This window comes from Schistocerca serialis, chromosome 6, assembly GCF_023864345.2.
Source record: "Schistocerca serialis cubense isolate TAMUIC-IGC-003099 chromosome 6, iqSchSeri2.2, whole genome shotgun sequence".
In the NCBI taxonomy this organism is placed as follows: Eukaryota; Metazoa; Arthropoda; class Insecta; order Orthoptera; family Acrididae; genus Schistocerca; species Schistocerca serialis.
Genome location: NC_064643.1, coordinates 313,014,264 through 313,029,182, shown reverse-complemented (window position 1 = coordinate 313,029,182; position 14,919 = coordinate 313,014,264).

The following is a 14,919-nucleotide window of genomic DNA, read 5'->3' as shown; positions in this document are numbered from 1 at the left end:
TGATTGTGGCTCTCAAATTAAGGGACACAATGCTATTTTCATGTCTAAATTGTCTGTATTATTGTTTTTTTGGCACAAAAGTTATTTAGCTAAAATAACGTGCTAAGCAAACATTGCAGTAACAGTTAAAACTTTTTCATACCCATGAGACTATGTGCCTAAAACGAACTATCATCACTGGACCAATCACCATTTTAGGGAAAAAGAAAATAATGTGCCAAAACAAAAACAGTACTAACGTTACCGAATGACTAATACAAGTTGTTTTTACTATTTTTCATATTTTACCTGCCTGTAGCTATGTTCCAGCACGTTTATCTATTGACGTCTCATTTTCCTACACTTCAGCACAACAGATTGTGCCAAAAATGGTGTGTTTTGGTGAAATTTTTAATATGTTGTATCACTTAAACTGCAATATGTAAGCATAACTTTTAAATGCACCAAAAACAACATGTAAACACTGCTGAGTCAGAGACGATGATGGACAAAGTTCTGCAGAGATCTTTCTGACTGCAAACGAGAATTCGAACTTTTCACCAAATTAAATGTGTATATATCATTCATAAAGGTACATAAATATTTCTCCTACAAGAGTAAAAAGCATATGAGCAACTGCTATTCTAATTTCGTTGTTCTATAACACTAAAAAGTACACATGACTCGGTCACTGGCACTACTGATCCAAATTACGAGTTAAAGTCCACTCGGTGATGATTGAAGTTAACTATCTGTTTCCAGCTTTGCAACCTTGAATTTAAATATTTCTACATACAAACTGAATGTGTTACTAGAATATATATGGCTTGCTTATTGGCACTGTGATTTAACTCATAGTTTAACTTACACGTGGCAACAACTAAAGTACCATTCATATACCCCACATTGCAATGCACAACAGATCCACAAATCAAATTTCATATGGCTTGCTTCTTGCCACCACTGGTGTAACCTATAGTTCAAGCTGCACTTTTCGTTGATAGTATTTCGGTCTTCATACCACACTTAAAGAAACAAAAACTGTCTGTATTACTTATCAAAATACTTTAAGATTTCTGCTACAACAGTACAAAACATACATGACACTACAGATGAAGGTACTCTGGTGAGGATTGACTTATGCTGTCAGGCATAGGAAAGTACTTGACACTTTGTGAAATAGCATACTGAACAGTAGTTTTAATGTTTTAATTTAATACATATTCTTATATGTGAGAAACAAGGCTTGATAAGCTTCCAGCTGCCCACTTTCAACTACTTTCAAAGTCATCCAAATATTATAGTGACTCCATGATTGCTACGCTTTTAATTACCCAATAGCTGTTCAGTGTTAGCCAGTCATTATAGCAGCACAAAATGTTCGTCATCTTCTGCTGATAATGCTGAATTATGTCGTTACATTTAGGCATGAAATTAAACTGTAACCAAATGCCCCACACATCGCCATGTTGCAGAAAACTTATAACAAATCACCCCATTTTATATTTAGTTACAGATGTAAATCAAACGAAATTATAACAAATTGTCTCGTTATATATCCAGTAACAGACAAGCCTCAAATTAAATTGTAATAAAATTACCACATTATATGTTTGCCTGCAGAGAATCATCAGACAAAACTGTAACAAACTGTCTCATAATTTACCAGTTAGAGATAAGCAACAAATTAAACTGTAAGAAATTGCACTATTCATCACTAGTTACGGATCAACACCAAAGGATATTGCAAGAAATTCCAACCCCTCCCCACACCTCGCATGAGACCTTGCTTCCTAAGTATACTTACACATCTTAACAGTCCTCTCTTACATAATCATGACCTTAATTACGGTTATGCCTTCTAAATAAAGAGTATGTTTCAACATGTCTAAGAGCTTGTTGATTAAGCATGCATACACATTGTAGCTTAGAATTTTTTTAAAGGAGATTTTACTTGATGACAGAGGATAGGATAGATTGTAATGTGAAAACAATATTGAAAAATGGTCACGAACAGCTAGGACTGTCTCTGGATGTTAATCACTACTCATAAGCTATGTTTTCTGAAGGTCAGTTACAAACTCTATCAATTAATGTCTTAGCAAGGAATAACTGAGAATGGAGACCAGACTTATACCTTCCAAAATGTTGCAAAAGAACACAAAGATCTGTACCCATCTTGATCTCCATATCTGCAAAAGAATTTAGTTTGCATCACTGTCGGACACGGCGTACTTAGTGTCCTCCCCTGTCAGGTTACCAGCTGGATTCCTAGGAAACCCTTACATTGGAATCCCTGAGATGAGACGGCACCACAACGTGGTCATAGTGAGGAACCCTTGACCCTCGTGGGAGAGGCACGAATGCAACAATGATAGTAGTGCATATAAGAACCACCATTGGTTAAGCCAGAACACTGAAGATGGTGGCACGAGTTGTGTGATTAGAGCATAACAGAAAATCATATCTGCCACTTCCTGTGTGGAATAGCATGCTTTTAATATGATGGTAAGTGCAAATATAAAACTACGATGTAAAAGCAAAAACTTTTCATCCCATAACCTGGTTCCGTTAGAACTAACGAGGATTTGCCCATTCACCCTGTGAATGGAAGGTGGGGGTACCTTCAGCAGGGTCTGGGCAGGCACGCGAGGAGTTTGCTAGTTATCAGGAGCTCAAAAGCTAAGTGCGTTGTGGAGCCTCTTGGGGAAACAGTATTCAGGACCGGAAAGAATGTCAATGTCCACTTGGTATATCTGCCCAAGTACCTCACCCAAGATGTGGAAGAGACCTTGTCTGCAGCTAACGAGCCTGCAGGTTGTAGTCGTCTGCATGCTATGGCTCACGTCGACACCAATGATGCCGGTCGTTTGGGTTCTAAATGGTTCAAATGGCTCTGAGCACTATGGGACGCAACTGCTGTGTTCATAAGTCCCCTAGAACTTAGAACTACTTAAACCTAACTAACCTAAGGACAGCACACAACACCCAGCCATCACGAGGCAGAGAAAATCCCTGACCCCGCCGGGAATCGAACCCGGGAACCCGGGCGTGGGAAGCGAGAACGCTACCGCACGACCACGAGATGCGGGCGTTTGGGTTCTGAGGCAGTCTTACTTCATATGGGCTGCTGGAACAATTGGAGAAGGCTGCTGGCCACGCGCACGAGTTGTAAACAGAGTTCACAAATTGCAGCATTGTTGCCAGAGTTGATGGCGGTCCTTTGATTTGGAGCCGAATGAAGGGTCTCATCCCAAGGCCTTGTCGATTCTGTGACAGTCTTGGCTGCAGATTTCTGAACCTGCGTTTTCGGGTGGAGAGGACTCGCTTTGATAGGTTAGAGGTGCACTACACAAAGGAAGCAGCAACTCGGCTAGCATACTTGTGGTTTGCACATGAAGGTTTTTAGGCTAGTCGATAGTCTGAGGTGCTGTGACGAACACTCGCCAGTCGACACACAAATAGTGAAATTAGATTGTGTGTAGAGTAAAGATGGTTTGGCTGCTATAATTTTATCAGTAAACTGTCGAAATATTCGTAACAAAGTTATCGAATTTGCTGTTCTCCAGAAAATTTGTCACGCTCAAATTATTCTCAGAACCAAGAGCCTGGCTGAAACCTGAAGTAGAAAGCTCTGAAATATTTGGGGAGACCTGCAAAGTACATCGGATGCACAGTGGGAGTTTTCACTGCAGTCGACAAAAATATGGTCTCTAATGAGGTCGATCTTGGGCGTTACTGTGAAGTTATCTGGACTCCTATAACAGATCCAAGTGAAATTAAGATAACTGCTGAATATTTTAGCGGCCACCTGATTGTACCATGTTTGTTTTAGAGTCATTCAAAGAAAGACCCCACTCAGTTGCTCTGAAATACCCAGACCAAGCAAGATTAGCTGTAGGCGACTTTAACCCACCGCTTGTAGACATTGACATCATGAGAGTCAGTATTGCGAACTACTTTGCAACAAGTTTTCTGAAAATTGACTTGAGCAGCTAGTTCGACAGCTCATAAACAACGGAAATATTTTAGATCTTATAGCTACAGAAATGTATGACCTAATCGATTATGTCTGTATAGAGAAAGATATTACTGATCCTGATGTCCTTACAGCGACAATATTCACTAAAGGTAACAAATCAATCAAAAAGGCTACGAGAATATTTTTGTTAGCATCCCTCTCAGACAACAAATGGACATCTTTAAGTTCCAGTATAATAGAAGTAGAAGAATCATAGATTTTTTATTGATGCTGGAATTTTGGGCAAAGGACTGTGAGCAAAGTTTAAACGAATTGTAAATCGCGCTCTGGAGGAGTATGTGCCCGGTAAGTGGATTAATGACCGAAAACAATAGCAAAATTCGAAAAATCCTGAGGAAGCAAAGACTGTTGCACTCTCGAAACTAGAACGCGCAAATAACGGCAGGCAAAACTTAGTAGATATTCGTACATCTGCAATAAAATCGATGCGCGAAGCATGTAGCTACCACCGTCGCATCTTACCAGATAATTAGCCGTGAGCCTGAGAAAATTCTGGTTCTAGATAAAATCGCGAAATGGGTCTAAGACTTCTATCCAGTCACTCGTCGACCAATCTCGTGTGACAATAGAAAACAGCTAAAGGAAATATGAAGATTTAAATTTCGCACATAAAAAATGGTTCACGCAGAAGAATCATACAAATAAGCTGTCTTTGAGTATCGCACAGACCCCCTTATGGAGCAAACAGTTACAGTCGTTCGTGGCGTAGATAAGCAACTGACACAGCTGAAAACCGATAAGTCTCCAGGTCCGGATGGAATCCCAAATCAGGTTTTCAAAGAGTGCTCTGTTGCTCTGGCCCCTTACTTAGTTTTCATTTATCTCGAATCTCTCATCCAGTAAAAAGTGCCAGGTGACGAAAGAAACGCAGGCCGCTCCTGTATATAAGAAGGCCACAACAACCGATCTGCAGAATTACAGACCAACATCTTTAACATTGGCTTACTTCAGAATTGTTGAACATATTCTCAATTCGAATACAACAAATTTTCTTGAGACAGATAAGCTTCTGTCCACAAATCAACATGGTTTTAGAACACATCGCTCGTGCGAGAGTCAGCTTGATATTTTCTCACACGATATCCTGCAAACTATGGATGAAGGGCAACCCAGATACGTGAGTGGCTTGAAGACTTCTTAAGTAATAGGACCCAGTACATTGTCGTTGACGGCGAGTGTTCATCGCAGACAGGAGGACCGCTGATATTCTACATATACATAAATGTTATGACGGACACGGCGGGCAGCAATCTGCAGCTGTCTGCTTATCATACTGTGATATACGGGAAGGTGTCGTCATTGAGTGACTGTAGAAGAATACAAGGTGACTTAGACAAAACTTCTAATCGGTGTGACGAGTGACAGCTAGCTCTAAATGTAAAAAAATATGAGTTAATCAAACAATGGAAAATCCAGGATGAAATGTAACAATACGAGAGAAGGAAAGTTACTACCATAATGCGGAGATGCTGAGTCGCGATAGGCACAATAAAAAGATTCACACAATCATAGCTTTCGGCCATAATATGAGTTAATGCTGATGAGTAGGAACAACAAATGCGAAATGTTCGAATATAGTATTAGCAGTGTCCTGCTTGTCACATTCATATCGTCCAAATATCTGGGCGTAATGTTGCAAAGTGATATGAAATGCAACGAGGATAAGAGGATTTTGGTGTTCAAGGCGCATGGTCGACTTCGGTTTATTGGGAGAATTTCGGGAAAGTGTGCTTCATCTTTAAAGGAGACGGCATATAGGACACTAGCGCGACCCATCCTTGAGTACTGCTCGAATGTTTGGGATCCCCACCAGGTCGCATTAAAGAAAGACATCAAAGCTATTCAGCGGCGGGCTCCCAGATTTATTAGCGGTACGTTCGATCAAAATGCAAGTATTACGAAGATATTTCGGGAGCTCAAGAGGGAATCCCTGGAGAGAAGGGGACGGTCTTTTCGAGGACTGCAACTGAGAACTTTTGAAGCTGGCTGCAGAATGCTCTTACTGCTGCCAACATAAAGTTCCGGATAAGGTCCACTAACATAAGATGAGAGAAATTAGAGCTTCTACATAGGCATACAGATATTCGTTTTTCCCTTGCTCTATTTGCAAGTGGAACAGGAAGGGAAATGACTAGTCATGGTACCATGTACCCTCCGCCACGCACCTTGCAGGTTATTGAGATCCCCTGCTATACCTGCTGGACAGGACAGATAGTTTAATTTGTGGAAAGGGGCCAAAATGAGTGGCTGTCAGTTGCACTCGAACATACTACTTTATTCATTTGACAAACATTAAAAACAGAGCAACCCAAACATTAATCTCAGAACTTAATTCCCGGCTAAATGCGCCATTCAATCTCATGACTCAAGAGCAAAACAACTTTAATTTAAAACCGGCTGAAGGTCAACCATTTAAGACTCAAAAACAAGAATTTGAATTTTAAAAGGCAGAAGGTCTCATCTTAAAACATTTCTCTAAATTAGGCTGAAGGACCAAACAATCTCACGCCTTAAGGGCAAAACAACTTTAATTTAAAATCGGCTAGAAGCCATACATAAACAAACAACAAGGACAAATAAGAAAAGGCATCATATCAAACGGCGCTCAGAAGTTTCCAAGGGTCGTCCAGGAATTCAAACACTAATGCTCGCTTAGGTGAGATAGGCAGTCGGCCCAGCAACTCTCAATCCGACGGCAACCCAATCGACGGACAGGTAACGGACCATGCGACAGGATAACTTCCGCTCCACCCGACCATCACAGAACAGGGAGTTCAATAGAACAACGCAGAAGGTATCGGCGCCCACAACGAACTACACATTCAGCTGTCAAACTACACGCTGTGCTGGACAGCCACAACACGACGAAGAGAATACGCTGCCAGAATTTACGTCAATGGCCAGGGCAGGTAACCGGAACGTTAACTGCCACAAGGCAGAAGATCCCGCTGGTACACTGCAATTCAAAAATAATCAAGTTAAGTTAAGCTCCACAGGAGGGCGGCTAGAATTTCGCCAACTTGAAAACACACGTTGTTGCTGGCGAGAATGTCCCGACAGCCCACGACGAAATTCAAACGACACAATGTGAACAGTTGGGGCTGGCTGGTAGATTAAGTCTGAGATCGGTGCGCCACAGACCTCGTAGCAATGGGAACAGCCCCCTCACACTCCGACAGCGCGTGGACGGCGGGAGTGGCCCCGCCCAGACACGCGCCACGGAGAGTTCCTCGCTGCTCCACGCCAACCGACCAACTGTCCGCACACGGCACGCCCGAAAACTATAAGCGCGAGGCCAAAAATAGTACAATGGTGCGAATATCAATACACGCTGCTGCTGCGACTCACGAAGATTGAGGATAACAGCATAATCGCGATAACCGCGCGAGACTAATCACAGAATAGCAACCAAGGTTTAATGTAAAGCATAACACGAGGCAGCCACGGCTCAGGTAACTATGTAGACATAGATGGAGGTGCAATGTATTCTCTGCGCTTACCCATAACTATGACCACAGTTTATAGTAACAACACTAGCAGGTATTTTTTTACGCTGTATCCATGTACAACACCAGAGAAGTGTGCCCACATTTGTTTACTGCATTATGTAGGGCGTTCGTAATACCAAAGAGCTTGCACTAGAAGAGATATGTTTCACACTAGCAAAGTTGGAAGAGTATTCATAGCTCTTAAAGTACGCATTTCACAGCCCATGTTTACTGGATATTTCTTTTGTTGTTTTCTCTATACTGGCACATCTCAAAATATGGAACATCTTTTTCTTTAACTCCGGATACATATATACATTGTAACATTGTCACCTATCGCCAAGTGACATTGTTCCATTTTTTGCCCTATTTCGTGATTATTTTATTGAGACTATTAGACATTTGAGCTTGCAAGGAAGCCTTTGCATTTCGTGTGCTGGGAAGAAGTACCCCCCGTGTGGTCTCAGCATCTTGTTGTCGGCAGAAGACAGTCAGTGAATCTCATTAAGAGAGGTGAGCTCCCCCTCGGAGATGGCTAGATTTGACAGATGTGAGGCTGCAGTCCGATTCGTGGTTTCGTGGGAAGGGGAAGCCATGTCGCCATTGCCGTCCCCAGAGAATAATTGAGTATGACATTTTTGTCCTTTCTGCCTCAACATAAATGGTGGAGACGCTGCGGTGCCGCCCAGCCAGCGTGAGAAAGATGGGTGTTTTCGCTTCAAAGTTTTGGTCAACCAATTGAACTGAGGTGCCCCACCTCAATGCTTAGCGCAAATAAGCCTACCAACCAGTTAAGAAGGCTGGGAGAGTGTTTCTGCTAGAAAGAGCAGATCATCACTTAGTTCCAGTAGGATGGATGTAGAGAAACTATGGGCAAAGTTTAAGCAAATTATAAATCTTGGTCTGGAGAGCTATGCACGTAGTAGGTGGTTTAATGACGAGAAAGGCCCACCATGGTTTAATAAAGAGATTCGGAAAATGTTGAGGAAGCAGATGCTCTTGCACTCTCGGTACAAAAGAGAACGTGAAAATGACGACAAGAAAAGGTTAGTAAAGATTCGTGCGTCTGTGGAAACATCTATGCGCGAAGCATACAACTACCACCGTCATACCATAGCAAAGGATCTGGCAGAGAACCCGAGAAAATTCTGCTCGTACCTAAAATCGCTAATTGGGTCCGAGGCTTCACTCCAGTCATTTGTTGACCAGTCTGGTGTAGCAGACGAAGTTTTATATTCAAGAAATCGTTCACTCAGGAGTATTGTACAAATATACCCTAGTCTTCTCGTCGAACAGACTTCCGTATGGAATAATAAGCATCCCTGGCGTAGATATACAACTGAAAGAGTTGAAAATAAATAAGTCACCAGGTCAGGATGAAACCTCAACTCGGTTTTTCATAGAATACTCTACCGCACTGGCCCCTTGCCTAGCTTGCATTTGTAACGAAACTCTCTACCAGTGCAAAGTCCCAAGCGACTGGAAAAAAGCGAAAGTGACTCCTGTGTATAAATAGGACAAAAGAACATGTAATCTCCCCACGGAAAATTACCCTACCACGCAATAATTAATAATGGTCAATCAAATCATCCACATTTATTCACTTTTGAAAAGTATCTGATCGGATTTTCTAGTAATATATGGTGCGACAGCTCGTCGACGCCAAGGTATTTTTCTAGTACCTTTATTCTTTGGAATAACAGAGATACATATATGTATTCTCCATGGTTATTATAGACGGATAACTAGGACAGCTTCGGAAGTATCTGTTGGAAGATTGTCGGGTTGCTAAAAGAGACATATTTGCTCTTCTTCTCGCTAAAGCGAGCTATTAACGTTTGTGCCCCTAGCGGGTTATTTGAAGAGAGAGAAAATTTGTAAACGCAAATTAAGTAAGACTGGGAATCAACAGAAAACGGAACATGTAATGGAGATGGATTGAATATACAATTTTCCTCAGAAATAAGGTTTGTGACCCTTTTATTCTAGAGTGAATGACGAATGAGTTCTCTGTCTGAATCATTGATGATTGTCTTGGCCCTGTAATTAGTGGGTAAGTTTCAGTTGTGACGAAGAGAGCCTGCAATCACCGAGATTTTATAAAATCGTCCAAAAAGGCTTCGGACACATCTGAAATTCTAAATCTGTCGTAAAATGAACGAATTGTTCAAACGATCGATTTTCCCAACTGAATGCAGCGCTTAACAATAATAATAGATATAAAGATCTTTTACAGCAAGCCAGCCGCTGAATATTAAGACGAAGGGCTCCACCAGAGATTCTATTGGGCTGAGTTCACGTAATGAAATATTATATTTAAAACTGTATATAGATAAAGGACAGAGAGAGAGAGAGCGAATGAAATTAGAGAAAATACGCAGAATCCTCCATTAGTATAATTGTTTGCCTGTCTTATCACGGATCAGCCTAAAGATAAAACAGGAGGCCCTTACTTTACTGGACAGGTTTATGTGTGAGAGACATTACACCAAGTTAGCGGCAAGCTGCATTCACATACTTTCATCATTTACAGTATAATCCATTATAATGGCCAATCCGTGACAGGACACGTTTTTGGACGTTGTTAAAATAATTTTGTTCTCTGTTTCATGTGAACTATGACGAGCCAACTTAACTGACGCTTGGAAAAGAGAAGAAACACTCGCAGTCACATTAAGTGGATCTACAAATAAGAACATAAAACAACACGCTGGGCGCAGAGTTAAGGCGAGATCTATAATTTTATTATTAAAGTTTGCTAGTATAGATGAAGTATACGCTTTTCTATTTAGTATTATTGGATTTGTATAAGTACAGTAAGAAACTAGCCACAGAAGTGATGTTGTTACGGAGTTACATATAGTGACAGTAGAAGGGAGAGATATATATATTGACGGTAGAACATTTATATGGCTTTAACTAGGGTAATGTTTAAGATGAGTCAAGCAGAGCAGAGCAGCACGCAACAGCCTTCAGCTGTTAGCACTGATAATAATGATGTAGTAAGAAGTGTTGTAGAACCGATCGCTACAGATAGCGCAAGAGAACGCCCTGTAGACACGGCTGGAGATGAAACGGCAAGTACGCAACATGGGTTAGATCCATTGGTCATTATTATGAGACAGATGCAGATGATACCCGAGAGCATGAATAATATGAATACAAAATTAGCCTCAGTTACTGAAGGGCAAAATGATTTGAACGCGAAATTAGCCTCAGTTACGGAAGGGCAGGAAAATTTGAAAACTGAGATTAAGCAGCAGTTACAAGACAAATTTTTCCGAATTAGAGCAGCGGGTAGAGGCGAAGACAAAGGAACTTAAAGATCAGGCCGAAGAGACGGAACGAAAATTAACTGCACAAATAGAATTGGTGAAAGCTCAATGTGAGGAATCTACTCACCGCGTACGTGTAGAAATGAAAGAGTATGTGGCTGTTAAGATAGATACCGTACGGGAACAGGTGGAAATGGTTCCGCAATTAGTACAAAAGCAAGATGCCATGTCATGTGCAATTGCGCAACTTCCTGAATTGGCACGTACGCAGACTAACCTAAAGGAAAGTGTTGAACATCTGACAGAGCGTCAAGATGTTATAGACCACCAAATTAATGTATTAACGGGTAAATTATCCGAAATCACATTAGAAAACAAAAGGCTAATGTGTGAAAACGTTGAGCAAAATGTTAAGGCAGCATTCCAGAGTCTATCTGGCCAACAGGAAGAGAATTTGTTTGCGAAAGGACTTGAGGAAGTGCGACAGCAGTTAGGTGCTGATTTCGAGCGTTGGAAACAAACGATAGAAGAGTCGATACGCGTTTCACAACAAGGCTCAGAACAAATGAATACAGGCCAGCAGCAGAAGTTGGCAGCGACTATAGAGCCAGTTACTGCACATTCGCACACGATACCGACTTGTGTAAGTAACTCAAACATTAAATTGCCACGAGCTAGTTGTTGGCGTGAAGTCTTATCTAACGGAGATTACGAAAGCCTTTGCCATGCCGAAGAAAAAATGATAAAGCATCGGCGATTCCAGATTTTTAACACTGACAAAAGGGGGGTCCATCCAATTGTTTTTATTCGAAGTTTCAGAGGAGTGCTACCCAGAAATTGGTCGGAGTGGCAGAAGATCAGTTTCGTTACAGGATATATACAAGGTTCGGGAGCGATTTGGGCCTCGGACATGACTTCTGTTTGCTCGACGTATGACGATTTTGAGAAGGCGTTTTTAGCAAAGTTCTGGCCAGAAGGGGTACAGGAACGCCTAAGGCAGGAGGTGCTCTACCCAGAGCCTTTCTCCTTTTCAAAAGGAAGCCTTAGGAAGTATTTTGAAAAATATATAAATAAAACTAGATACTGGGACAGACCTATGCCCTTGCCAGACATAATAAACATACTTAAGGCAAGACTACCAATTAGCATCCGGAATCAATTGATTTACGGCAATGATAAAGACTTGGAGTCGTTCCTCACGACGTTAGACCATATAGATATTATTGAAGAGAACAACCAGAAAGCCCGTAATAACAGATTCCAATATAGGGAGATAGAACCTCCGCCAAACGGTAGGCAAGGGAATGGACAGAGATCGTTAAATAGCGGAGAAACCCCTCAAAATCTCAATAGTAATACGGGCAATAGTCTTGCGAGGGGCTATCCAAGGAACAACAGGAATGGGAAAAGATACAATCCCATGTGGGGGAACGAAAGGAATTTCAGACCGCAAGCCTGGAATAATAACAGTAATAGAAAGTGGAATTAACCGGGGGGAATGAACTCAAATAACCAACATCAGTGGGGACGGACATCTACGAATCAACCGGTAATTACCGAAGTGACGGATGATGTCAACCAGCAGGCAAATCAAAATCCAACAAACTTGTAAGGACCCACTCGTGCCCCGGAGGAGCGGTCAACAATTGGTTGCGGGGCAACAGGATATGTGTACCCATGCTAACGTATAATGATGGACGATTACTGGCAGATGAACTGACCGAGGACTTAGAACCACAGGATGAGGATAAGGAACAGGTGGCAGTAGCCGAAGTGCAAGTCATTTTGGAGACTGTACCTATAGTGACGGTTTTAGACACAGCTGCAACCACCAATGTTATTTCGGAGGCACTATTCAACAAGATCAGAAATATAAGACGAGTACCAATTTTTCCAGTTCAAAATTGCAGAATAATAGGCGCCGTTGGGGCTAGATCGGCTAATGTAAAAGTGCAGTCACTACTTAGTGTAGAAGTCGGAAATGTAGCAATATTAAGCACATTCCTTGTTGTGAAAAATTTTGTGGTAGACTGCATTATCGGAGTCGACAGCCTACGTCAATACGGATGCAGAATAGATTTTAAAACAGGAAAAATTTGGTTAAATGTAAATAAACAAGAAATTGAGTTGGACTTGTTGAAAAAAGAAAGCCTTACCAGAAAATATAATAGTGGGATCAGTGTGCAAGTAATCAGGACGCCACAAAATTCTAAACAGCATATAATTAATGAGTTCCAAGTCAAAGGAGATTTCGGTCAATTAGTGTACGAGAAGTTAAATGAATCCGACTGCATTACTGAAGATCAGAAGAAGCAGCTAAAAGAATTATTATTAGCGTATAAGAACATGTTTGATGAAAGGCCAGGAGTTATTAAGGGATACATATGCCATCTCTACGTTAAGCCGCACGAAACGTATTGTAGAACTTTCTATCCTGTTCCCTGGAGGTTAAAGGCTCAAGTTCAGAAAGAAATAGATCGCATGTTGAAATGGGGTTTTTATCGAACCCTCTACAAGCCTATACTGCTCCCCATTGTTGGTCGTGCCAAAAGCAAATGGGACTGTGAGACTGGTACTCGACGCCAGAGAAATAAATAAAATCATAATTCCAGTGAGAACACATCCGGAAAACATAGACGAACTTATACAACGGTTCCAGGATGTCCAATATTTGACAAGCATTGATTTGCGGAGTTCTTATTGGCAAGTCAAGCTGGATGAGTCATCAAGGAAATATACGGCTTTTATTTATTGCGGAAGAAGTTACCAATTTACTGTAGTTCCTTTCGGACTCAACATTAGTGCTGGAATCTTTATAGCAGCTCTAGATTATGCACTAGGACCAGAACTAAGAACCAGGATAACAGTGTTTGTTGATGATTTGCTTATTGCATCGAAGACTTGGGAGGAGCATATTACCTTACTGAGACGGGTGTTGGACGTGTTCAAAACCATGGGAATAACTGCTAACCTACAGAAATCCCATTTTGCAGTAAACAAATTCCGAATCCTGGGGCTTATCTGTTAGCATATCCGGGATCGAACAAAATAAAAGGGTTATTTTCCCATAACGACTTGAAAAAATTTAATGAAGATTAGAAGATAGGGAGGAATGGTGTTGAAACTGTATGTGTAGTGTTAGAAGACTTTAAATTGAAATAATTAATCAATGACATAGACTATAGAAATAGTGACTAACTATTACTATCGAGTGTTGCAAAGAAGATAGTGGAGATAGGCTTCACCTGTGTTTGGGTGAACATGGAACTTTAGCATTGCTAATGTCATCAAGATTTATAAAGGATCTAACTGACCTTCAAGAACAATGAAATGTTTCCCGTAAATGACGCTGAATAATCAAAAGAGGTTCCGAGTGAAGGTTCATATATAATTTCAAGTGCACGCTTAGATGTGTAAACGTGTGAAGGGATGTGTTGAGGCAGTGAATCATGAGTGACGGTTAACGCCGCAAAGATAATTTCCCGCGCAAAACAGTTGACGTCGACGCGAGAGGTAGAATCGATATAGACGACACAGATATGCTTTGTAAGAGACTCGCACCAAACGCGAGGGTAAACTGATTCATGTTGAACTTTAAAAAGAAAAGGTGTTATAATTAGAAGTTAAGAGTTTTTAATTTATTATTGAATGATTAAAGAAAGTAATATTCATAGAATTAGTAGTTATTTAATGGTTCGTGTTCGTTTGGGAATTTTGTTTGAAAAATCCATTTCCATATATGTGCATGTATGAACGCCGTATGAATCAGAGAATAAATGAAGGAAGTAAATCCGCATTCCTCAATGGTAATAACTTTTACATTACAGCAATCAAGCGGAGAAATATATGTATTTAGAATAAAAAGTTTCTGAGTATAGATAAATTATATGACTTTCAAGGAAATGATGGATTATGTCTTTGTATAAAATGAACTACACTTTCCATTATTCGATGATTTGAATCCAAAATCTATTGTAAGTTGCATGAATCCTTTAAATTACGAAGAACAAATCAGTGATAGAAAATGTGTCAGAACTTTTGGACTTATAAGCAAAAGTGGGGATGCAAAGCCAAAAAGAGTATTCAAACGAGAGTAAATATGATGATGCTTTTGGCAACATCATTAGTTAATGGC